Source organism: Lutra lutra, chromosome 8, assembly GCF_902655055.1.
Source record: "Lutra lutra chromosome 8, mLutLut1.2, whole genome shotgun sequence".
Taxonomy (NCBI): Eukaryota; Metazoa; Chordata; class Mammalia; order Carnivora; family Mustelidae; genus Lutra; species Lutra lutra.
The window spans coordinates 100216677-100243314 of NC_062285.1; positions in this window are offsets into that span (position 1 = coordinate 100216677).

The window sequence follows — 26638 nt, forward strand, 5'->3', positions numbered from 1 at the left end:
CTATTTGCAACAACGTGGATGGAACTAGAGGGTATTATGCTAAGCAAAATACATCAATCAGTGAAAGATAATTATCATTTGATCTCTCAATATGAGGAATTTGAGAGGTGGGGGGGTTTATGGGGGGTAGGGAGGGAATAAATGAAACAAGATGGGATCAGGAGGGAGACAAACCCTGAGTCTCTTAATCTCAGGAAACAAACTGAGGGTTCCCGGGGGATGGGGAGAAGGGCTATGGTGGTTGGGTTATGCACCCTGGGGATGGTATGTGCTTTGGTGAGTGTTGTGAATTGTGTAAGACTGATGATTCATGGACTTGTACCCTTGAAGCAAATAATACATTAAATGTAAAAACAACAACAACAAGAATAATAATAACAATAAATGTTAATCTTATTGTAAAAAAAAAAGAGTACAAAACATTTTTAAATTTCTGTGGTTCATGTGTGCATTCTAAGTAAATATGCACTTTTATACCTTTTTGGTATCTTAGTATTATTTATCTCAAAAGAATTCCCCAAGCCCCACCCCACAACAGTTTAAGACTCAGGCACCACAAAATGTATCTATTAAGAGAGGATTATATGATTCTTATCCTTTCTTTTATTAATGTGGTATATCACATTGATTGATTTGTAAATACTGAATCACATTTGTAGCCCAAGAATAAATTCCTGTTGTTATTGGTGAATGGTTCTTTTAATATACTGTTGGATTTGATCTAGTATTTTGGTAAGAATTTTTGCATCCATGTTCATCAGGGATATTGGCCTGTAGTTCTCTTTTTTAGTGGAGTCTTTGTCTACTTTTGATAACAGGGTAAATCTTTATAAAAAGAGTTTGGAATTTTTCCTTTAATTTCTGATATTTTGAAATAGTTTGAGAAGAATGGATATTAAGTTTTCTTTAAATGTTTGGTAGAATTCCCCTGTGAAGCCATCTGGCCCTGGACTTTTGTTTGATGGGAGACTTTTGATTACTGATTCAATTTCTTTGCTGGTTATTGTCTGTTCAAGTATTCTATTTTCTTCCTGTTTCATTTTTGGTAGTTTATATTTTCCTAGGAATTTATATATTTCTTCCAGATTGTCCAATTTGTTGGCATATTCTTTTCCATAATATTCTCTTACAATTGGTTGTATTTCTGTGGTATTGATTGTTATTTCTCCTCTTTCATTTGTGATTTTGTTTATTTGGGACTTTCTCTTTTCTTCTTGTTAAGTCTGACTACAGGGTCATTAATATTATTATTTTTTCCAAAGAATCAGCTCCTGAGTTCATTGATCTGTTCTATTGTCTTTTAAGTTTCTGTGTCATTTATTTCTGTTCTAATCTTTATTTCCCTTCTTCTGCAGTCTTTAGGTTTCATGTGTTGTTCTTTACCTTGTTCCTTTAGGTGTAAGTTTAGGTTGTTTATTTGAGATTTTTCTTCCTTCTTGAAGTAGACTTGTATTGCTATGTACTTCCCTCTTATGACCACTTTTGCTGCATCCAAAGGTTTTGGACTCGTGTTGTTGTTTTTTTTTTGTTTTGTTTTGTTTTGTTTTGTTTTTTCATTTGTTTCCATGTTTTTTTTTTAATTTCTTTAATTTCCTTCTTGACCCATTCATTCTTTAGTAGCATGTTGTTTAACTTCCATGTATTTGTGGTCTTTCTAAGGTTTTTCTTGTGGTTGACTTCAAGTTTCTTGGGATTGTGGTTAGAAAATATGCATGGTATGATCTCAATCTTTTTGTCCTTCTTGAGGCCTGATTTGTGGCCTAGTCTGTTATTGATTCTGGAGAATGTCCCATATGCACTTGAAAAGAATGTGTATTCTGCTGTTTTAGGATGAAATGTTCTGAATATATCTGTTAATTCCATTTGGTCCACTGTGTTATTCAAAGTCATTGTTTCCTTGTTGATTTTCTGCTTAGATGACCTGTCCATTGATGTAAAGTAGGGTATTGAAAGTCTCCTACTATCATTGTACCATCATCAATGAGCTTCTTTATATTTGTTATTAATTGATTTATATATTGAGGTGCTCCCAAGTTGGGGGCATAAATATTTATAATTATTAGATCTTGTTGATAGTCCCCTTTATTATATAGTGCCCTTCTTCATCTCTTGTTATAGTCTTTGGTTTAAAATCCAGTTTGTCAATAAATAAATAAATAATAAAATAAAATCCAGTTTGTCTGATATAGGTATTGCTACACTAGCTTTCTTTTCATGACTGATATTTTCCCAGCCCCTATCTTTCAATTTGAAGGTGTCTTTAGGTGGAAAATGAGTCTCTTGTAGGAGCATATAAATGGGTCTTACTTTTTAACCCACTGATACCCCATGTCTTTTGATTGCAGCATTTAGTCCATTTACATGCAGAGTAATTATTGATAGATATGTATTTATGACTTTTTTTTTTTTTTTTTTTTTTTGGTCATTGTTTCTGGAGATTTTTCTCTGTTCCTTTCTAGCCTTTGTCACTTTTGGTCTTTCTTTCCCCTAAAGAATCCCCTTTAACATTTCTTTTAGGGCTGGTTTAGTGGTCATGAACTCCTTTAACTTTTGCTTATCTGGGAAACTATTTATTTCTTCTTTTATTCTGAATGATGGCCTTGTATGATAGGGTATTCTTGGATGCCAATTTTCCCTATTCAGTATATTGAATATATTATGCCAGTCCTTTATGACTTGTCAAGTTTCTGTAGAGAGATCTGCAGCTAACCTTAAGGGTTTTTCCCTTGTAGTTTAGGGACCTTTTTTTGTCTTGATGTTCTTGGGATTTTTTTCTTTATCAATATTTTGCAAATTTAACTACAATGTGTCTTAGTGTTGGCCTGCTCTTATTGATTTTGATAGCAATTTTCTGTGCCTACTGGATTTAGATGTCTGTTTTCTTTCCCAGATTAAGGAAGTTTTCAGCTATTATTTCCTCAAATATACCTTCTGCCCCTTTTTCTTGCTCTTGTTTTTTCTGGGATTCTTATTTTTTTAAATTTAATTTAATTTTTTCAGTGTTCCAAAATTCATTGTTTATGCACCACACCCAGTGCTCCATGCAATACATGTCCTCCTTAATACCTACCCCCAGGCTTACCCAACCCTCCCATCCCCCTCCCCTCCAAAACCTTCATTTTGTTTCTTTGAGTCCACCGTCTCTTATGGTTTGTCTCCCCCTCCAATTTCCCCCAACTCACTTCTTCTCTCCATCTCCCAATGTCCTCCCTGTTATTCCTTATGCTCCACAAGTAAGTGAAACCACATGATAATTCACTCTCTCTGCTTGACTTATTTCACTCTGTTATTATGTTTAATGGAGCCACTGAGTTCTCTAAGCCTACTTTTGAGATCCATAATTCTTCTTTCTCTTTTTTAAATTAATTATTTTTCATAATTCTAGCTTTTATATCACTTATTCATTCTCTAAATTTTTCTATCTTTGTGGTCACTACATCCAGTTGGTTTTCAATCTGTTATTGCATTTTTTTTGTTGTTGTTGTTTCTGCCTGATTGTTTTTTAATTCTTTTATCTCTGGGTTAAGGTTCTCCCTAATGTCTTCCATACTCTTCTTAAGCCCAGTGAGTATCCTTACTGTTGTTGCTTTAAATTATCCATCTGATATATTACTTATATCTGCTTTGATTAAATCTCTGGCCATGACCTTTTCTTCTTTCTTTTGGGATGAATTCCTCCATCTTGGCATTTTGTCTAGGTCTCTTTCTCTTCTGTATTAGCAAAACCTGTTATGGTTCCTGCTTTTGAGAGTAATGGCTTTATGAAGAAGAGGTCATATAATGTCCAAGACCTAGGGCTTCAGGGAGTGCCTCTGGTGTGTGCAGCATGCACTCTGCTGTTGTGTTTTAGTTGTTCTATCCCTCAGGCCAGTCATCTGCAGAAGTTCTCTTTGCCTGCAATGGGCACTGTTTGGACTTTGGCCAGAGTATGGTTAGTTTTAGTTAGGTGTGCTTGGTCTGCTTGTTAAATGAGACCTGATGTTACTTCCACTAGAACTGAAGTCCTTGCAGAACTCTATGGTCAGTAGATGTGGTGCATGTTTCTTCTGGAGAAGGGGCCCACTGCACTGGTCCTTAGTCAACTTGTCCAAGAAAAGCAGCAGAGTACAGGGAGGCAGGACTTGATGTAAGCAGATTAGGCAACCAGTTATTAGCACTGTGACATTTACTGAAGCTGGGTTATGCTGAGGGGTGGATGAAGGAAATCATTCCAGCCAGGTTCTTTGTCTCCATAGATGGGAGCCAAGAAGAGCATTCCCCTCATGAATCCTAGCATTTATCAGATTGCTGTTTTCATGCTGTCTTCCTCCAGGTTGCTTGCCTGTCTAGAGCACTGCAGTGTACTTTGGGTTCTATCTCAGCTAGGCCTGCTGATTTTTAAAACTCTAAACTTTAGGGGGCCTGGCGTGGTGGTGCAGGGGGTGCTTATGCTTGTCTTCTGGGGGAGGCACTCATCATGGTGGGGCAGATGCAGGTGTGACTGAGAAGGCAGTCATGCCAGAGCACAGGGGAATGTGATTTGGCATAAGGCAGGCTAAATAGCCAGTGTTTAGGTTAGTCACCCCCAACAAGTGTCTGCTCCTGTGGTGAAAGGAGGGGGAAGGAAGTGATGCTCACTGGAAAGGCACCTCTGTGAAGGCCACCTGTCACAGATGCAAGACCGAACAGTCTCTCCACATGCATTGTAGTCTATCCTCAGATCACACCATCTGCCCAGGGTTGCTAACATGAAGTCTCTCCAGGAGAAGGACAATGCCATCAGGACACTATTCCAGTCAAGCCTGTGGACCTCTAAAACTCTGGTCTTTAAGCCCCGCTGGCTGTAAAAACTACAAAAATCAGCCCCTCTCATTCTCCCAGCCAAAAGATTTGGGAAAGTGTTCTCTTTGAGCATATACCTCTGTGCTCCACTTTCTTTCACATTTTTCCATGACCATGGCTCCCTCCCCTCTGCAGCACCTGCAATCCATTTATCCCCCAAACACATTGCCACACTTCCTACCTTCCTCAATGTGACCTATTCTCTTCCTGTAGTCAGTTTGTTCTGTTAGACCTCATGTGAATTTCTTGGGTATTCAGAATGATTTGTTAGTTATCTAGCTGTTTTTGAGGGAAGAGGCAAACCTAGGGTCCTTCTCCTATGCCACTATCTTAGCACTATGGCTACACAAAATGTATGCCTTTTCCTAACCATTAGTTTCACAGAAGATGAGATATGAAGAAACATGGGAATGAGGTTATAAAGATGGCAAGGAAATATGAAAGAAAAGTGACACTGGCCATGTTTGAATGGCTAATGGTCAAATTCTGTGCTCTATCTGTTACTAACCTATAAGAACACAAGCTGAGAATGGCATTTACAGAAAAGCAATTATAATCAACTTGATATTAGGGAACACTAAGTTTGAACTTGTTTTTATTTCCCCCAAATCCATTCCCATTAGTAGACCTATATTACAAAAAGTTACCATTGGGACATCGGGATGGCTCAGTCTGTTAAGCGTTTGCCTTCAGACTGGGTCATGATCCTAGGATCAAGACCAACATTGGGCTCCTTGCAGGGAGACTGCTTCTCCTTCTGCCTGCCACTACCCCTGCTTGTGCTGTCTCTCTCTGACAAATAAATGATGTATATTTTAAAAGTGACCATTGTAATTATTATTTTTAAATTTTATCTATATGAAATTATAGAAACTTGTTTTCTCCCTTGTTACATAATTACCTAAAAATATCATTATTTTGCCATTTGACTTGTAAAAACATAAAAATGGGGCACCTGGGTGGCTCAGTGGGTTAAAGCCTCTGCCTTCGGCTCAGGTCATGATCCCAGGGTCCTGGGATCGAGCCCCGCATCGGGCTTTCTGCTCAGCGGGGAGCCTGCTTCCTCCTCTCTCTGCCTGCCTCTCTGCCTACTTGTGATCTCTATCTGTCAAATGAATAAATTAAAAAAATCTTTAAAAAAAGAAACATAAAAAATATATATATATATATTTATTATCTGGCTCTTTACAGAAAAAGTGTGTTGACTTTTTTTTAACATTTGTATTTTATTTTATTTTATTTTATTTTTTATTTCTTTTCAGCATAACGGAATTGTTTTTGCACCACACCCATTGCTCCATGCAATGCGTGCCCTCCATAATACCCACCACTTGGCTCCCCCGCCCCCTGCCCCTTCAAAACCCTCAGACTGTTTTTCAGAGTCCATGGTCTCTCATGTTTTATCTCCCCCTCCAATTTCCCTCAACTCCCTTCTCCTCTCCATCTCCCCATGTCCTCCATGTTATTTGTTACACTCCACAAATAAGTGAAACCATATGATACTTGACTCTCTCTGCTTGACTTATTTCGCTCAGCATAATCTCTTCCAGTCCCGTCCATGTTGCTACAAAAGTTGGGTATTCATCCTTTCTGATGGAGGCATAATACTCCATAGTGTATATGGACCACATCTTCCTTATCCATTCGTCCGTTGAAGAGCATCCTGGTTCTTTCCACAGTTTGGCAACTGTGGTCATTGTTGCTATAAACATTGAAAAATCCAGAATACACCAGCTATCTCTACATCTTAAAACTGGAGAGTCAACAACAAATTAAACCAACTCCACACACAAAAAGGGAAATAATCAAGATTAGAGCAGAGATCAATGAGGTAGAAACTAGAGATACAGTAGAATGTATCAATGAAACTAGATGCTGGTTTTTTGAAAGAATCAATAAGATCAATAAACCATTGGCCACACTAATCCAAAAGAAAAGAGAGAAAGCTCAAATTAATAAAATTATGAATGAAAAGGGAGAGATCACAACTAACACCAAGGAAAAAGAAACCATCATCAGAAGTTATTATCAACAGTTATATGTCAATAAGTTAAGCAACCTAGATGAAACGGATGCATTCCTGGAAAACTATAAACTCCCAAAATTGAACCAGGAAGAAACTGACAACCTGAATAGACCAATATCTAGTAACGAGATTGAAGCAGTGATCAAAAACCTCCCAAAAAACAAGAGCCCAGGACCTGATGGATTCCCTGGGGAATTCTACCAAACTTTCAAAGAAGAAATAATACCTATTCTCCTGAAGCTGTTTCAAAAAATTGAAGCAGAAGGAAAACTTCCAGACTCTTTTTATGAAACCAGCATTACCCTGATCCCCAAACCAGGCAAAGACCACATCAAAAAGGAGAATTTCAGACCAATATCACTGATGAATATGGATGCTAAGATTCTCAACAAGATCTTAGCAAACAGGATCCAACAGCACATTAAAATGATTATTTACCATGACCAGGTGGGGTTCATCCCTGGGTTACAAGGATGGTTCAACATTTGCAAATCAATCAATGTAATAGAACAAATAAATAAGAAGAGAGAGAAGAACCACATGGTCCTCTCAATTGATGCAGAAAAAGCATTTGACAAAATCCAGCATCTGTTTCTGATTAAAATGCTTCAAAGTTTAGGGATAGAGGGAACATTCCTGAACTTCATCAAATCTATCTATCTATAAAAGACCCACAGCAAATATCATCCTTAATGGGAAAAAGCTCACCACCTTCCCATTGAGATCAGGAACACAACAAGGATGTGCACTCTCACCACTCTTGTTCAACATAGTATTAGAAGTCCTAGAAACAGCAATCAGAGAACAAAGAGAAATAAAAGATATCCAATTGACAATGAAGAAGTCAAACTCTCTCTCTTCGCAGATGACATGATTCTTTATATGGAAAACCCAAAAGACTCCACCCCCAAACTACTAGAACTCATACAGCAATTCATCAATGTGGCAGGATACAAAGTCAACGTAGAGAAATCAGTGGCTTTCTTATACACTAACAATGAAAATACAGAAAGGGAAATTAGAGAATCGATTCCATTTACTATAGCACCAAGAACCATAAGATACCTGGGAATAAACCTAACCAAAGAGGTAAAGGATCTTTACTCAAGGAACTACGGAACACTGATGAAAGAAATTGAAGAAGACACAAAAAGATGGAAGACCATTCCATGCTCTTGGATCAGAAGAATAAACATTGTTAAAATGTCTATACTGCCTAGGGCAATCTATACTTTTAAAATGCCGTTCCGATCAAAATTCCACCAGTATTTTTCAAAGGGCTGGAGCAAATAATCCTAAAATTTGTATGGAATCAGAAGAGATCCCGAATCGCTAAGGAAATGTTGAAAAACAAAAATAAAACTGGGGGCATCACGTTACCTGATTCAAGCTTTACTACAAAGCTGTGATCACCAAGACAGCATGGTACTGGCATAAAAATAGACACATATATAGGTGGAACTGAGTAGAGAGCCCAGATATGGACCCTCAACTCTATGGTCAAATAATCTTTGACAAAGCAGGAAAAAAATATACAGTGGAAAAAAGACAGTCTCTTCGATAAATGGTGCTGGGAAAATTGGACAGCTATATGTAGAAAAATGAAACTTGACCATTCTCTTATGCTATACACAAAGATAAACTTGAAATGGATAAAGACCTCAACATGAGACAGGAATCCATCAGAATCCTAGAGGAGAACATAGGCAGTAACCTCTTTGACATCAGCCACAGCAACTTCTTTCAAGATAGGTCTCCAGGGGCGCCTGGGTGGCTCAGCGGGTTGAGCCGCTGCCTTCGCCTCGGGTCATGATCTCAGGGTCCTGGGATTGAGCCCCGCTTCGGGCTCACTGCTCGGCGGAGAACCTGCTTCCTCCTCTCTCTCTGCCTGCCTCTCTGCCTGCTTGTGATCTCTCTCTCTGTCAAATAAATAAATAAAAAATCTTTAAAAAAAAAAGATAGTTCTCTGAAGACAAAGGAAACAAAAGCAAAAATGAACTTTTGGGACTTCATCAAGATCAAAAGCTTCTGCACAGCAAAGGAAACAGTCAACAAAACAAAGAGGCAACCCACAGAATGGGAGAAGATATTTGCAAATGACAGTACAGACAAAAGGCTGATATCCAGGATCTATAAAGAACTTCTCAAACTTAACACACACAAAACAGATAATCATGTCAAAAAAATGGGCAGAAGATATGAACAGACACTTCTTCAATGAAGACATACAAATAACTATCAGACACATGAAAAGATGTTCATCATCACTAGCCATCAGGGAGATTCAAATTAAAACCACATTGAGATATCACCTTACACCAGTTAGAATGACCAAAATTAGCAAGAGAGGAAACAACGTGTGTTGGAGAGGATGTGGAGAAAGGGGAACCCTCTTCCACTGTTGGTGGGAATGCAAGTTGGTGCAGCCACTTTGGAGAACAGTGTGGAGATTCCTTAAGAAATTAAAAATAGAGCTTCCCTATGATGCTGCAATTGCACTACTGGGTATTTACTCCAAAGATACAGATGTAGTGAAAAGAAGGGCCATCTGTACCCCAATGTTTATAGCAGTGTGCTGACTTATGCTACACATGATGGTAAGTCATTGGAATTGTTTTTATTTATTTATTTATTTATTTATTTATTTATTTATTTAAAAGATATTATTTATTTATTTGACAGAGACAGCATACACAAGCAAGGGGAGCAGCAAGCAGAGGGATAGGGAGAATTGACTTGATCCCATGACTTGAGCCAAAGGCAGATGCTTAACTAATTGAGCCACACAGGTGTCACTGGAGTTCTTTTTAAACAAGGATATAGTGTTATTAGCTCTGAATTTGGCATTGACCTCGATAAATAAATAAATAAATAAATAAATAAATAAATGGAGGGTTCTAAACAAAAAAGAGGTAAAAAAAAAGGAAATTTAAATACAAGGATGTTATAATTGTATTAACAAATATTAAAGAAATATATGGTGGAAAATTTCCTGGCACATAGTAAGATGTTAAATAAACAATTGCCCCCTATAGTTCAAATTAAATACAAGTTTAAGAGAAAGGTGCCAGAGATACACAAAATACTACATAATTCATCTTCTAGAATATTTAAGGAAAAGATTTAAATCGTATCCAAGATATTTCCTTTTATTAAACTGCTGGGTAAGACATGCATTTTGGATGCTTGACATGTGTCCAGTCTACCTCTTGAGAAACTTTGGATGAAGGCCATATCCAAACATTATTTCTGTGTAATTTTTTTGATCCAGCGCCTTAGGTAAAAATCTTTAGGTTTGAATAAGAAGTTGTTTTCAAGCAAAGCAAGAGAGTAGAGAGAGAGATGAAGATAAGTGAGCCAGAGACTTATAAACCAAAACACAGAAAATCTTCATGGAGTTGATCCTGACTTGGTGCTATTACCAAGAGGAGTACCCAATGCTGAAAACACTTTCTCTTACCTCCCAAGTAAAACAGCATACTAATGGATTTGAAGAGAGTGACTTGAGGAGGGTGCTGCCTTTTCTTTATTCATTCTTGACCTACATGACACTTTTAATTTCAAACAACTACATATATCCTATTGTCTTTATTTATTCAATGCATTAATTGACTGTCATTTTCATACAAGACACTTTTTCCAGCTCTGGAGACCCTCTTTTGGCTCTTAGGCTATGCACAAATAAATGAGAGAGTCATACTCTTAACATGCAAACAACTTGGAGATCAGTGCAATGCAATTATACGTATAAGCACAGAAATGAGAGCACACAGACAGTTATTTGCCTGAAACATGGGTGGAAGGGAAAGGTTTTCCTTAGTGTGTGAGTTCTAGCTGAGTCCAGAAGAAAAAGTTGGAGTTATACAGATGAAGTGAGAGAAATACATACCAGGCTAGGGAGAATATGTTGTACAGTGAGCTAGAGCTCATTATAGCTGGTGTATACTTTGTAAATAGATTGTACAGATGGGATGTAATAAAGATGAGGATGGGCAGGTGTACAAAAAGAGTAGGCCACTTCTACAAAAAGAAAAAAAAAAGACCACTAATAAGCTAAAAATGGTTATAGCTTAATTAAAGAGTGAGATACATTCTATTCTACCTCCTTTTCCATATTTTCCTTAATAAGAAAAAAATGCTAGAAATTTGCCACAATATATATGCATGTATTTATATGTTGTGACAGATACATATTTTCCAAACTATTATAACTATTCCCAACTATTATATATTCCATAAGTAGAAGAGGTACATACTATCATTTTTAAACAAAAATATGTTTAAAATTTCTTTTAAAAACAAACATTTTTAAATAGTGTTTCCTATTTAAAAGCAGAATCAAGCTAAACCTGTTGTTAAGAAGAAAGTATATAGTTCAACTCTTGAAGTTGCATTAATATTTTCAAGCCCCAATAGTTTCCTTTTGTTAACTGGAAGTCAGTAATTAAGTAGATATACAACGTATATCTCTAACAAATAAACTTACAATGAATGTCTTAGGTGATTTTGAGTATATATGAGGTAATAACTTCAACTAACAAATCAAGTATTTAATAAATGAATCCTGGGTTTTATTATCACTTGGTAGTGTCTCTCATGAAGATAAATGTGATAAATTTCATAATAATGGACAGTGGACCTGCTAAATGAAACTTGGAGAGCAGAATGTCTCCCTAAACTGAGGCTGCAGTGAAACTGGGTGGTCTTTAGAGATGGGTAATTTAAATCAGATAGAGAATTTGGGAAGGAACATTCTAAGCTTGTGGAACATGTAAAGTGTTGTGATGCAGAAGGGTCTAAAACTGGAAAATTTAAGTTATAAAGAGCCAGAAAGCCACACAAAGGATTATCTTTTTTTTTTTTTTTTGGAATGTGATGACAAGCCATTAAACATAGTAAAACAGAGGAACTACATAAAGCTATGTGTATTTGACAAAGGTCACTCTGGTGACAATGGGCATATACATTCAGGAAAGAAGAAGCTGAAGTTGGAGAGGTCAGTTCTGAGTCTGTTTTTGTAGCCCATGTTGATAAAGGCAGTGTAAATCACAAGGCAGTGACAGTGGAAAAAAAAAAAAGAGATATTCAGTATCCCAACTGGTCTTCTCATCTTAAATTTTTACTTTCTTAAACTCAAGCTAGATACTAGATTGATCTTGCCAAGCAGAACTGAATTTTGTCATAGCCATGTACAAAAGCATTAAATGATGTTCAATGATCAAGTCAAATCTTTGCCTTCATAAAAAGACTTACATCCAACCTTTTATTTTTGATTATTTTGTTTCTTTCTTCTGCAATCAGAAGTCTAATCAAACCAGTCCTCTTTTTGTACCTTAAGCATGTGTTCACTTAAACTTCAGAAAATTATTTGGTTTCATTTGCCTCATATTTATAGAGAAAATAATAGATTTACCTATATGACTATTATGAATATTAGGTAATAAAATTCTGTTTGAGAGAGGATTAAATAAATTTGGCAATTAATATTATTATTCCCATTCCATATGTTTATAACTTTTCTCATGCTCTATTTTATAGGTAAAATTCTATTTACTTACCTCTACCTGTCAAAATTTGATCTTTTCTTCAAAGGCAGGTCAATACTTAGCTGTACCTTGTCTCTAATTTCCCAGTGAGCCTCTTGCTTTGTAGTATACTAGTTCCTGAATTTCTCATCATATTCTTCTTTGTATTTAATTATGTTTTTATTTGCCCTCATCCATTTGGCTGTTTTCTTGAAATATGAAGTACGGTTTGCTTATAATGAAAGGTAGTATGTTGCAGGTCACAAATAGAGTTAGTCAATTTTAAAGGCCATGTGAGAGATTAAAATGCCATTCAACAATATCATGAGGGTGCTAATCTAATGTGATCCTGAAGAGGTTATTTATGAAATTTTGAAGTGGGCTTTGCCAAAGCCTAAATGGTTTCATTCTATTTTCCAGGTGACTGCAGCAGGATTAATAAATGCTGATTTTGAACTAAGTTGAGTGTCTTACATAGAAAGGCCATGTACAACTTGGGATGTCAGGAATGGGTAAAAAATATCACTGATTATCAATTTTGATTGAGTTTATTTTCTGGCAAGTTGTGCATAAGAACCCATTTTTTAAGCCTTGAAAAAGAGCATGTTGCCCTATTGTAGGAGGACTATTAAAACTTTGAGCCTATAGTTAAGGTTAGTGAGATGAGGTTGTATAACTGCAATACCCATTGCAACATAAGGTAAAAAAAAAATACGAATTGGGATATGGCATGGCTGATGGTGAAAATCTTAAATGTATATAGGGATATTAATAGTTGGACATTTTGAAGTCATGTGTTACTCTGGTTGACTCATGAAAGGAGGTCTTTTTCTGGAGAAGTAGATAGAATGCCTGAAGCAAACCATTTCATGGATAAAAATTAAAGCTATTTCATGGATAAAAACTAAAACCATTTCATTGACAATAATTAAAGGTACTGATTATTCCAAACCTATATCGGGGCAAGGTAGTCTCTCTGAAGTAGAATCTGCACAGGGTTTCTATTAATTTCCTATGGTTGTTGTCACAAAGTAGAAATAATTGGGTGGTATAAAACAACAGAAATTTTATTATCTCACAGTTCTAGAGGCCAGAAGTTCAATATCAAGGTATAGGCAGGGCTACACTCCCTCCAAAGCCAATAGGGAAGGCTCCCTCCTAGGTTCCTCTAGCTTCTGGTTGCACCAGGTGTTCTTTGGTTTAAAGATCCATTACTCCAATTTTTGCCTCCATATTTACATGGCATTCTCCCAGTGTGTTTGCCTTCACATCATCTTCCCTCTTAATATATCAGTCACATTGGATTAAGGGTCCACACTACTCCAGTATGACCTCGTCTTAACCAATTACATCTGCAATGTCCCTATTTCTAAATAAGGTGACATTCTGAGGTTTTAAGGCTTAAAACATCATAGCTTTTGGAGATCACGATTCAAGCCATAATAGGGTCCATTCACATGATTCAATCCACAAAGTAGCACCCATTTCTTTTTTTTTTTTTTAATTTCTTTTCAGCATAACAGAATTCATTGTTTTTGCACCACACCCAGTGGCCCATGCAATACGTGCCCTCTCTAATACCCACGACCTGGTTCCCCCAACCTCCCACCCCCCGCCGCTTCAAACCCCTCAGATTGTTTTTCAGAGTCCATAGTCTCTCATGGTTCACCTCCCCTTCCAATTTCCCTCAACTCCCTTCTCCTCTCTAACTCCCCTTGTCCTCCATGCTATTTGTTATGCTCCACAAATAAGTGAAACCATATGATAATTGACTCTCTCTGCTTGACTTATTTCACTCAGCATAATCTCTTCCAGTTCCATCCATGTTGCTACAAAAGTTGGGTATTCATCCTTTCTAATGGAGGTATAATACTCCATAGTGTATATGGACCACATCTTCCTTATCCATTCGTCCGTTGAAGGGCATCTTGGTTCTTTCCACAGTTTGGCAACCGTGGCCATTGCTGCTATAAACATTGGGGTACAGAGGCCCTTCTTTTCACTACATCTGTAACTTTGGGGTAAATACCCAGTAGAGTAGCACCCACTTTTTATTAAAAATTCTGATTTCTTTCCTCAGATCTTATCCTTAATCATCCCAGAAGAGTCTTTTCTCCACTCAAGACTTTCTCATGATGGGAGCCAACAGGTATTACATGATCTGGGTTTGTTTTGGGGAAAGTGAATCCCTCTGTCTCATGTGGAGATTGACCTAATAGCATAATGGTTTTCTTTCTTCAGAATTTTGAACTCCCATGGAAGGAAATAAAAGATTAGGAATATTTTTTAATTGACTAGGTGTTGAAAATGGGTAAATCGATGTAATGAAATGCATTACCAGTTGAGCATCATTTCAAACTGCTAAAATTCCAGATCATCATCTACACCATTTAAATTAGTACATATGAACTTAAAACCATATTTTTGGGCTAATAAAATGTGGCAAGGGAAATTTCCAGCTCTTTAAAGCCAACCTTAAAACAATTGTATCATAGTAAATTTGCTAAGTGAATAACTGATTGTTAAATTTTGCTTAGGAATTGAATATTTGTTTTTAAAACCTGAGAAGAGATGATTATTATAATTAACTTTTGTTTAATAACACTGTTAATGAGGATACTTCCCTGTTTGATCAATACCATTTCATGACTTCCATATTGATAGATATATGCTAGAAGACTTGAGTCTACTGGAGAAGTAATGATTATGATCACGTGGACTGTGCTTCTACAGTGTAAATACTGGACTTTCTAATCTTAATAAATAATTAAAGATGTATTCATTGCAGCCAACATGTATAATATTTTGTTTTGACTTGGCCATCAATACACTCTATTTTACACCTTGTTAGCTATGCTGACTTCATCTGAATCCATCAGGTTCTCCTTCAGAAAACTCCAACAGGAAAAGAAGTTGCTGACTTTGTAGAAATATAACAGAGTGACTGAGAAGCAAGAAGGAAGCTACTGTTGTGAAAGAATTTTGAATCTTGTCTTCAGGGAAATTGACATAATTACAAAACAATAGTATAAATAACTTAATTTTTGACTTATTATGTTTAAGAAAAACATTAGTTTGAAAGTAGAGATTTCTATTCATTTATTATTCTCCTTGTCTCCTTACTATGTAAAAGTTATCTGATACATGGTAGACACTCAAACAAAATTTTTTTCTTAATGAATTTAATGCCAATCAAAAGAATTATTTTAACTCTGGCAATAACTAGAAATTTGTAAATTTTTTTTCCTAAGGTTACTAAGTAAGACTAGTTAATGAGGTTATATTAACTGCTTACTTTCATTAAAATATTGCATTATATGAAGAAGAAATTACAAACAAAGTAAAAGAGTGGGAAATTTCTGCCTCTTACTGAATAAATTAATCCCCATAGAACACTTTTTGACAATGATTAACATCTGATGGATAGTAAGTACAAATTCATAAGACATTTTATCAAAATGCATAATATAAGAAGTTTGTAAAAACCCTATTGGGAATTCAATAAGATGTGAGTATATTGAATTTAATTTAGAGTAAAACATTAAACTATGGGTATTGGAAATAAATAAATATTTTACTTCTGAAAAGAAAAAACAAAAAGACAAAGGGCAGTCTTATAAACAGTTAAGAAAAAAAATAAAGAAATGATTTCAGAAGTTAATATTCAGTTTTAGAAAGAATAAAATAAACATGATTCTATACAAAGGGCATTTAAAAAATTTTTAAATAAATTAAAAAATTTATTTTTGATAAAAGCTATAATGGCATATGCAATCTTCTATATTTAATGTCACTATTAAATGTAACTTACAGAATATTTAATATAACTAGAGTCAGTTTTCAATGGGAAATACATTTGTGTCTGTTATTAAGTCTCAAAGAAAGTATCCTTTAGTAATCTAATTTCACTTATAAGTATATAATTACCTAATTTTGATGCACTTTAGAAATATTATCTAAAATTTAACTAGAAGAAAAATGGGAAATATGAAATTAGAAAGTAGGAAAGAAAAAATATATAATATTATAGCTTTGTGACTTTAATCCAATATATCTTTGATGTTCTAGATAGAAAACTTTGCCATCACTTGCATGATGCTTGAGATATGAGGAACAAACTATCTGCTGACTGATAGAAATACCTCTGAGACCATTTAAAAACCACAAAAATAAATTATTATAAGACTTACACCGTGAGTCCATGTGTTCTGGTCCCAACCCTACTTTTGCATCATTTAGAATAATGAGTTAGTTTTCATTAAAAATATGTTGAACATCGGAGTGAATCCAGCAAGGTGTTCTTCATCTTGTATCCACAATTCAATTACCAATTATTAATTTTAAAATGCCAAAAGATTGTAGATGTTATAAAGTGGATAAAAGATACAAAATTAAAGATAATAAAAGATGATGATTAAATAATTACTCCCATATAGACACAGTCTGACATGGCTTTGCAAAAACAAGTTCTATTATGCACTATAAGAGGAGGGCACCAGAGGTCCACAAATTTGAAATATATTGCTATGAATTTACCAGAAAAAGCCATGTATGCTCACTTCTTGATTAAAACAATACAACTTGGTTGATAAGAAATCAATGAAATCAAAGAAGAAATGCCAGGCCTGGAAAATGTTCCCATTCTCATTGTCTTATATAACATATTCACTAACTTCCAGGAATGGTCTATAAAATCTAAAGGCACATAAACTGCTAATTTCTTTTTTTAAAGATCCAAAAAAAAATTATTCACTTGACAGAGAGAGAGAGCACACCAGAGAGCACAAGTAGGGGGAACAACAGAGGGAGAAGGAGAACCAGGCTCCCCACTTATGAGGGAGCCCAATGCATGGCTTGATTCCAGGACCCTGAGATCATGCGCTGAGCTGAAGGCAGATGCTTAAAGGACTGAGCCATCCAGGTGCTCCTGCTAATTTAAATCTTAATGGAAGCAGGTGGAGTCATTTCAATTTAAACAAACAAAAACTAGCACAAGATCCTTCCAAATACCTCCATCATCAGACATTTTAAAACTAACAAAAAAGTAAGATTTATTGTTTATATTACAGGAAAAATATGAACAGCTCTGCAGATTGCTAATAATTTTTTTCATATATTCTTCATATGTAAGGCAAATCACTTTTCAGCTCACATATACAATGATACTTTATTATTTATATGTGATTTTAGTTAACAATATGTTATCTACCTAATGTGTATAGAATACTGTTAAATTGAATATATGAAAAAAATATATAGACCTTGCCCTAGGGAACTTCAAATAATAATAAAGTAATAACATAAATACATAAGTATAAATATAATATAAAATTATAAAGTTTAATAATTTTGACCTAATGAGCATTTTATATTTAGATTTTTGCAATATTTATTGATTAGCTATATCTTTATTTTGGCAATCAAAAAAGAGTAGCGTTGTTGTTCCTGGTGGATAAGCTAAAAGAGGGAAGATACCATGGTCATTTTTACATACCTGTCTATTTTTATATTTACAGAAGACAAGCTTGAGTTCTTTCCGTTACACTAAACTTCCATGAACTTCTAATCTAAATGTTTTATAATATATATTTAGTATAATATGAAAGTAACAAAAGTTTTTAAAAAATGAAGCAGCAAAATAAAATAACAGATTATCTTAAAAGAATAATAGCATCATTTAAAGGTGGTTACCTACGTTAGCAAAGTTGTAGGATACAAGGTCACTAGTCCAAAAAGGATAACAATCTGAATATTCATCAAATAAGGAATGAATAAGCAAAATATATTTTATCCACACAATGTAAAGCATCATTTAAAAAGAATGAGTTAGTGATATGTAAACAATAGGAATGAATCTCGAAATAACTTTGCCGAATTAAATAATTCAGACAAAAAGAGCACATATAGTAGAGCTCCTTTTGTATGTATTTCTAGAAAATGCAAACCAGTATACAGTGACAAGTAGTAGATTAGTGGTTGCCGTGGAATGTGGAGGGGCATGAGGGAAAATTGAACAGACTTTTTGGTCTGATGAATTTGTTCACTCTCTTGATTATAGTTTTCTGGATGTGTACATTTGACAAACTTACACTTCATTACATGTTATTTGTGTGTCAATTATATCACAATAAATATATTTTTAAAAGGAGGTTAAGAACATTACAAAATATTTTTAATTCTTACGGAAAAACAAAAAAGTGAAAGTGAATGCATTTGTTTCTGCTGTAGTGGAGGAGATACAAATACAAACAGATGAATTATTGTCGGCTTGGGAAATGCTATGAAAGCAGTGTGAACAACACCATGTGAGTCTCAAAGGAAGGAGCAAATAACTCTGCCTGGGAAAGTTAAAGAGGGACTACTTATTTAGTTGGCAGTTCATTATTATTTTGGTTTCACTTGCTCATACACCACACAAATCCTAAAAAGAGCATCTGAAGAGATGGGACAGAAATAAAAACCTTGGAATGTATTGAATCCTTTTCCAAAAGTTACTGGTTCTTAGTGGGGTTGGTGCTGTTCTTAGGAGTTTTTGGAATACTGTGAAACCAAGGGGATAACTAACAAAGCCCTATTGACATATGGCAGGTAGGACTAGAGTTGCCAGATGTCTTGCTGTTGTAGCACAGTAAAAACAAATAAAAATAACAACAAACACTAAACAGTGTCTTTTATCATTTTTACTTCCTCCCTTCCTTCCCTTTTTCCTTTCTTCTTTCTTTCTTCCATAATCTATTTGGCATCTATCTATTATGTGATCATAGGCAAAATGTTTTAATTCCCTGTCTTCTAGATTCTTAATTTATAATTTATCCCACCTCATAGGATTGCTATGAAAATTAGAATAAGAAAGGATTTAGTAAAATGCCAGACACATTGTTCACTAAATTTTAGTTATTATTATCTATCATGCAAAATTAGTGTTATTGAAGGGAAAATATAAAAGGCAAAATAATGTGCAGTTCCCACCATGTAACCACCTCTGGCTTGTGAGATGCTTTGTCATTTAATATTTTCAAATAGTTATAACTTTGAAAAAATCATTCCTTTTTTTTAAAGCTTATCTGAGGGGAAATAACCTAAGATCATGTAAGCAAACAGACAAAAATTTATTTGACAAATGGAATGAATTAGTGTTTTTCCATTTTCAGTCATAAAAAAGAACGAAATCTTGCCATTTGCAAGAAGATGAATGGAGCCAGAAAGTATTATGCTAAATGAAATGTTAGTCAAAGAAAGACAATTACCATATGATTTTTTTTAAGTTTTTATTTATTTACTTGCCAGAGAGAGAGAGCGCAAGCAGAGGGAGCAGCATGCAGAGGGAGAAACAGGCTGCGCCCTGAGCAAGGAGCCCAATGTGGGATCATGGACTGAGGAGATAGCAGACACTTAACTGAGTCACCTAGGCATCCCATACTATATGATTTCACACATTTGTAGAATTTGAGAAACATAACAAACAGACAAAAGGGGGAAGAGAGAGAGGCAAACCAAGAAACAGACTCTTAAGTATAGAGAACAAACTGATGGTTCAGAGGCGGGGGTGGGGGGTGGAAGAAACAGGTGATGTGGATTAAGGAGGGCACTTGTGGTGGTGAGCACTGGGTGATATACGGAAGTGTTGAATCACTACACTATATACCTGAAACAATATGTTCACTGTATTTTAAATAACTGGACTTTAAATAAAAACTTAAAAAAAATCCTCTCTTATTCAAATCTATTAGAACATGGAGAAAAATGGTTTGATAAATATCCTATGCTGTCATATGCATTAATGATTAAGGCAAGGGGAAGTTACCATTTATCTGTAACACTACAAAATTATCAAATAAGAAAATTTATATTTGGCAAAATATATTTTATATTAGTTCTTATGGTATAAAATAATGAGCAAGATTTTTATTAACTTTGAGACAATGTTTCTTTATATCAAGAAAGCTATATAAAGCATAAGGTAAATGATTCAAATCTAGTGATAGCATTGAAAAAGAAATAATCCATAAGACAAAGAGCACCCTATGTGGAAGTTTGAGCCCTTGATACCATTAATATAAACTTAGAAGGCAAAACCACATTGTTCTATGTTGTTAGGTTAGTTTGTCCGCCAGTTGAAACTCAACAAAACCTAAATATGCCCAAGGGCCTAGATTTTCTAGGAGTCTTTAGTGTTTAAAGACAGTAATTGCTACTTGAATTAGTGCATATCACCATATGGCTCATGCAATAATATTAATTAATATCTATGGCATGTCATGGGGTTTGTGCCTGGCAGGTGATATATGAATTCAAGTTATGTTTATTTCAAAATGGCTAAAGGACACTACAGAATAAAGAGTTGTGTACTTTGAAAATAGAGTGAAAGACTTGGCAGAGTGTGAAAATACTTCAAAGAGAAAACTTCTAACTCTAGGGTAAAAAAGACTCATCTGTATGATGCAGGACATGCTATGGAAAATAGGCATTCTTTACTTTGAATTTTTCATTTCTAATAGGGTAAAATGGTAAAATTAATTGATAATTTTTCCTTCATCAGGAAAAATGATGAAGGTCATTTCATCTTATGAAATGAAACACAAAGCTTATCAGCCAAAATAATTAAATCAATTGATTAGTCAATCATATCCTTTGTAGAAAAAGATCCACTCCTTTCAATTTAATTTTTTAAACAAATTTAGCTGCAATATGATTACAGCTATCTGTCTTTAAACTGAATGAGCTTAAGGAAACTTGCCATCATTGTTGAATCATCATAGCTTACGTGTTTAACCAAATGCTAGGGAAATACTTTTGCAAATTAAAAATAGATTTGAGTTACCGAAGAATTGTAAGTTTGTTTTATTTGATCATAAATTATATATTCAGAATATATCTCAGCCCCTGGAGAACAATGATAAAAAAAATAGATCTTCTTATAATGAACTACAAGGTAAGTTAGCTTTTCACACAGCTACAATTTAAATTAACATTTATGTATATGTTAAAATTACATTTGATTAAAAAATAAGTAAAAGAAGGAAATGAAAGACTAAGGAATACAAGAGTAAAAACAAATTGATAATTCTAACATATGGAATTCAGTCATTGAAGGTTCATTAAAATACACTTCTTACTTTTGTGTGTATTTCAAAAATCCCATAAGAATTTTAAAAAATTACTGAAGAGCTCAAGTAAGTTGGGAATTATAATTGAAAAAGCTTTTTAATGTAAAGGAATTTACAATTACATTATCATACACTATACTGTACTGTATAAAATATTGCAATTTTTTCCTTAATACACTGTAATGTCTTTGCCTCTCATACTGTAGGTGACTATTATGGTCTAATTAAATATTTTCTCGTTTAACGTGTATGCTTTCACATTATGCTTCTAAAGAATAAACAAAAAGCCCTTAATTCTTGATAGACTATATGGGAAATGAAGGCATTGTCACCCTTTTCTTTATTGTCAAATTACACTTTCTAAATTGTCCTATGCACTTTGGCAAGTTCATTTCCAACACTGAATGATTTGATTTGCTAGACAACATTAAACTGCATTTAAATCCACTTTGACTCAGTCTCACTTGTACCATATTTTCACAAAAAGAAAAGTTAAAAATTAATTTTTTTGTTCTAAAAATGAATTATGTCATTATTCTACTAATGGGTGATAGTTTTGTCCTACACAGATTAGGACAATATGAACTATTAGATTCATTCACCACAAAAAAAAAGATGGCAGTGAGAAAAAAATGTGTCAGAAGATAGATGGAAAAGAGAAAGAAACAGAGGGAGGGGTGGGGAAATGGATACCTGCATATATTCATACATAAACGAATATTATCAAAAATCACTTCAGCTAATTTGACAATATCCTTGGGCATTACTAAATTTTGACTGATATGACTGCTATAAGAATTTAAATGGTGTATTTTTATATTCCAAGTCCAAATGTGCTGTTTGAGTCTTTGTTATCTCCAGAATATTAGATCATGGTCTACAAGGCCCATAAAATATCTGTAAGTTACTATGGCATATTTTGAAAAAAGAAAAAATGAAGAAGATATGAGATAGCTATAAATATTTATTTTGAATACTTCATTTCAAAATGTGATGAAGGATGCTTGTAGATTAGTTACGCATGGCAGCAAGTGCTTAAATTTTTTGTCAAAATTTAAAAAAAGAAAGGTCTAGTAATCAAGCTATAGATGAGAAAAACAATAGTCTCTTTATGTCAAAATCCTGAGAGAACGTTTTTACATTTTATTAATAGCTCTGTCTTTTTTAAATGTAAAAAAAAAAAAAAAGACACATTATACTGAAATCATGTAAAAAAAAAAACATAGCCAAATTTGATTTTTTTGGAAAGATTTATTTATTTGAGAGAGTGAGTTAGAAAGAGCCTGAGGTGTGGGAGGGACAGAGGGAGAGAGAGACTCAGAGCTGAGCATGAAGCCTGATGCAGGGCTTAATCTGAGAACCCAGAGATCATGACCTGAGCCAAAACCAAGAGTTGGGCCCTTCACCAACTGAGCTAACCAGGTGCCTTGTCAGATTTGATTTTTGAAGATTTAATGATTTTTATAATCCAAAAGCATAGATTTTGATCTTCTTTCCTCTTCAAGAGAGAGGTGAAAAAAAGGGTATTACTTTCTGTTGTAAAAATTGAACTGGCCAAATTTTTTTTTTTTTTTAAGTATCAATCTCTCCAACTACTCAATTATAGGACACCACTATTAACTTCTTTAAAGGAATCATTGTTATTTTTGAAACTATCAATAAATTAAATTTACTTTATTAATTTATATTAATATCAAAAACTATATAAAGAATTTCTTTGTAATATGTTTTCAGAACTTTCCAAATGTTAAATCTAGATTTTGCTGATGCTTAAAATAAAAACTTGACACAAACAAACAAAAAGAATAACATGCTACAGGTATTTTTTTTTTAATTAAAAAATAAATGTTGCTGATGCAAACTAAATTGTCATTGGAAAAGAAGAGACAACAATAACATATTTCTAGAAATATGTGCAAGTGGAGCAGAAGCAAATGAGAGAATTTAGGTACAGCTTGTTGACCTTTCTACCTCAATAAAAATAATCTGAAAATTGAGAATTTCAGCACCTTTAAAAAACATGGAAAAATGAACATAGGAAATACTAACATGATACCAAGAGTTTTGGAGAACTTGAACTGTGCATATTGAATTGTCATTTTTCAAGAAACTGATAGAGTATAAATGGTATTCTTAGTAAATAAATATTCTAGTCTGTATATCTGGTTTATCCTTACCAATAAACATTTCCTATGGAATCCATGTATGTCAAACAACCCTTTATTTTATTTCTCTAATACATTAATTCAAAAAAGGAGGGACTTGGCCAGTATAAATAAGCATTTTAGTCTTAACAATAGGCACATTTTCTATTAGATTTCTGACATACTATCCTACTTTGGTTAATAGCTGTCAACAGAGAAACAGATAAATTTTAACCAGTACTAATGGTGGCCAGTTTCGTCTGAAATGTCCAGGTAAAAATTAATAGCCATTTCCACTTCATTAGTTACAAGATTCCTGTGAAACTCTGAATCTGACCAAGAAACTAGACTAAATTACATGAATAGACTGTATTGAGGCAAAGCCCCATATAATTCTTAGATTGACACAGATTATAAATATAGTAGATGTTCAAATGAAAAATATCTGGAGTAGAGAGTTGAAGGGGAAAGAAAAAAAAAAACTAGAGAAGACTGTAAAATTATAGCCATTTATCTGACATTTTTGGAATCTGGTATGTTGTCTAAGTAAAAGGAATACCATTATTCTTTGTGTATTGTCACACCAGGTCCAAGTGTATTTGTGTATTTTGTCAACTCACTATGATGTGGAAAGTTTTTAGGATAGTAAATAATTATATATTCAAACTGTAACATATTATACATTTATATATTCTTTGTAAATAATGATTTATGATGACTCCAGACCTTTCCTTTCAGTTGATTAATATAGAGCAATATTGATAAAGTCAAGGTGAAAATCAGGATAGATATGTCAGAGTGTATACTATCATTCTAATTTTATTTGAAAACCAAATAAAACATGCTTAGAATGATCAGGCTTGTATTATGTGTACTATTTGTTCCCTCCATTGGAATATAACTGAGAGTTAGTATAAGTTATTACAAGATAGAAGCATGTCTTCATTTTTCATTGTCTATTTTTTTCTCTCTATGCCATATTATTTTCCAGAAATCTATCAACCCTCTATTAGGAGCCCTTCAACCAAACTGAATTGAATAAATCATCTATAAAATTTGATAGAAAATGTCACACAACTGCCTTTTTGCTCTAGTGTTGAAAAAAAAAATCACGGTTTTCAGCAGCAAGTTTTACTGGAAATGGTACCAGTATGAAAGTTTTCTAATATACTTGTGAATCTGCAATGTTTCATAAACAAATCCTGTATCTTTAATGCTGTATTGGAATGTACATATGATTCAAGTTAAACATGTCTTATCAATTTTCATAAAAAGCAATCTCTGTTGGTCACTTTCAGACTCAGATATAGCACTATGTGTCACATATCCCTATCTCAGTCTTCTATTTTAATATTCTAATAGCAGTATTTTAATCTAAATTATCTAGTGTAAATTTTAGTAAATTGCTTAAATGTGTGAATGGAAAACTCTATGAAAGTTTGAGACACTGAAGTAAAATAATCATTCTAAATGACAGGAAATAAATTTTAACCACTGTCTAAAAATCTCAAATGTACTATGTAAAAAGAGAAAAACCTTATCAGTTTTGTGTTCTAGAAAACATTTTGGCTTTGCTACCACACATTTTAGGAAATGAGATAAATCAAACATTAAGAGACTATTCAGTAAGTATTTTTGCATGGAGTTAGATTTACAATTTTCAATGGAAAAGTCAAGAGAAATGGTGCTTGATAAATGTGTGACAATATATTTCTAGGTTTCAGGAAATTAGTCTGGTGAAACTTTGTATTGGATGTAACAATCAATTCTCCATTTGTACCTCCTGTTACCCATGATTGATACTGCTAATTGATTATAACTTCTTTCCCAAAGTGTATATATTTGACCTTAGAATCCTTTTCAATGTAGCACTTTAGCAATTATTGTGAAACAATGAGAAAACCATCTGCCATGTTCAGCCTGTTGCCAAAGAAGTGCAAATGGTGAAGTGAAAATTCAATATTCAAGTGAAGGACCAGAGGTCTTTTGAAGCCTAATTTTGCAATGATACAACTTCCAGGATAGCTTTCTCACTGTAAGCCCTAAGGATATTTGGCAGAAACTAGTGAGCACTAGTGAGCGAAACATTCCTCTGATGGAGATTATTCATGGCCTTATTTGAGCAAAACACACTTGCTGCCTTTCCACTGAGAACAGGTGTAACATTTGCACTCTATTTAGCAATACACACACAGGCACATACATGCATGCACACAACTCTGCTTTACTGTATCTATACCTGCAGATGGCCTAAGCTTTGAATATATTTCCCTTCCCTAATATTATGTCTGGGACAAAGCCTCATCTGTATTAGCCAGAAAAAATAGTGGATACTATTGACAATATGAATTCTTAGGCTAAGCTAGTTTTATGGGCTTGCAGGCTGCTGACATTCTAGTTATTGAGTCTTCTTTTTCTTTTTCCTTTTCTTTTCTTTCTTTCATTTCTTTTTCTTTCTTTCTTTCCTTCTCTCTTTCTTTCTTTCTTTTATAAAAAGGGGGGAAAATCCTAGGAAAATAGCCCATCTAAAGCAGATGCCATGTAGCTTTTAGATTGCCTCTTGGTTACTTATTTAAAGACAGCAAAACTTCACCTCAACCCCACTTAAGAAAAGTGCTTAAATAAAAACTGTAAAGGGCCAAGTATAGAACTCTAAAAAGAAGAAAAAGAGAGAAAAGTATGTCAAAGGTATAGAAAGAAAAACTGTAGAGTAAAACATGTAATTCTAGGAGGACGGAAGGTTTCAAGAAATAGATGAGAGTGGATCAAGGTAATAATTGAGGTTACATACATTTTTCCTCTTGAAGTATCAGAGCAGATTTTTAAAAAATATATATTCATAACATTACTAGGAAATTAAAAATAATCTACAAATTATTTGTAGCATTAAGGAATTCCTTAAAGACTAAATATAGAATTAGATCATGGGTAGAAATCCCAATAAAATCACATTTGGACCAAGACTGCTGCAAAATATAAGTTCCAAAGGTACTGCATACTTAAGACAACAAATAT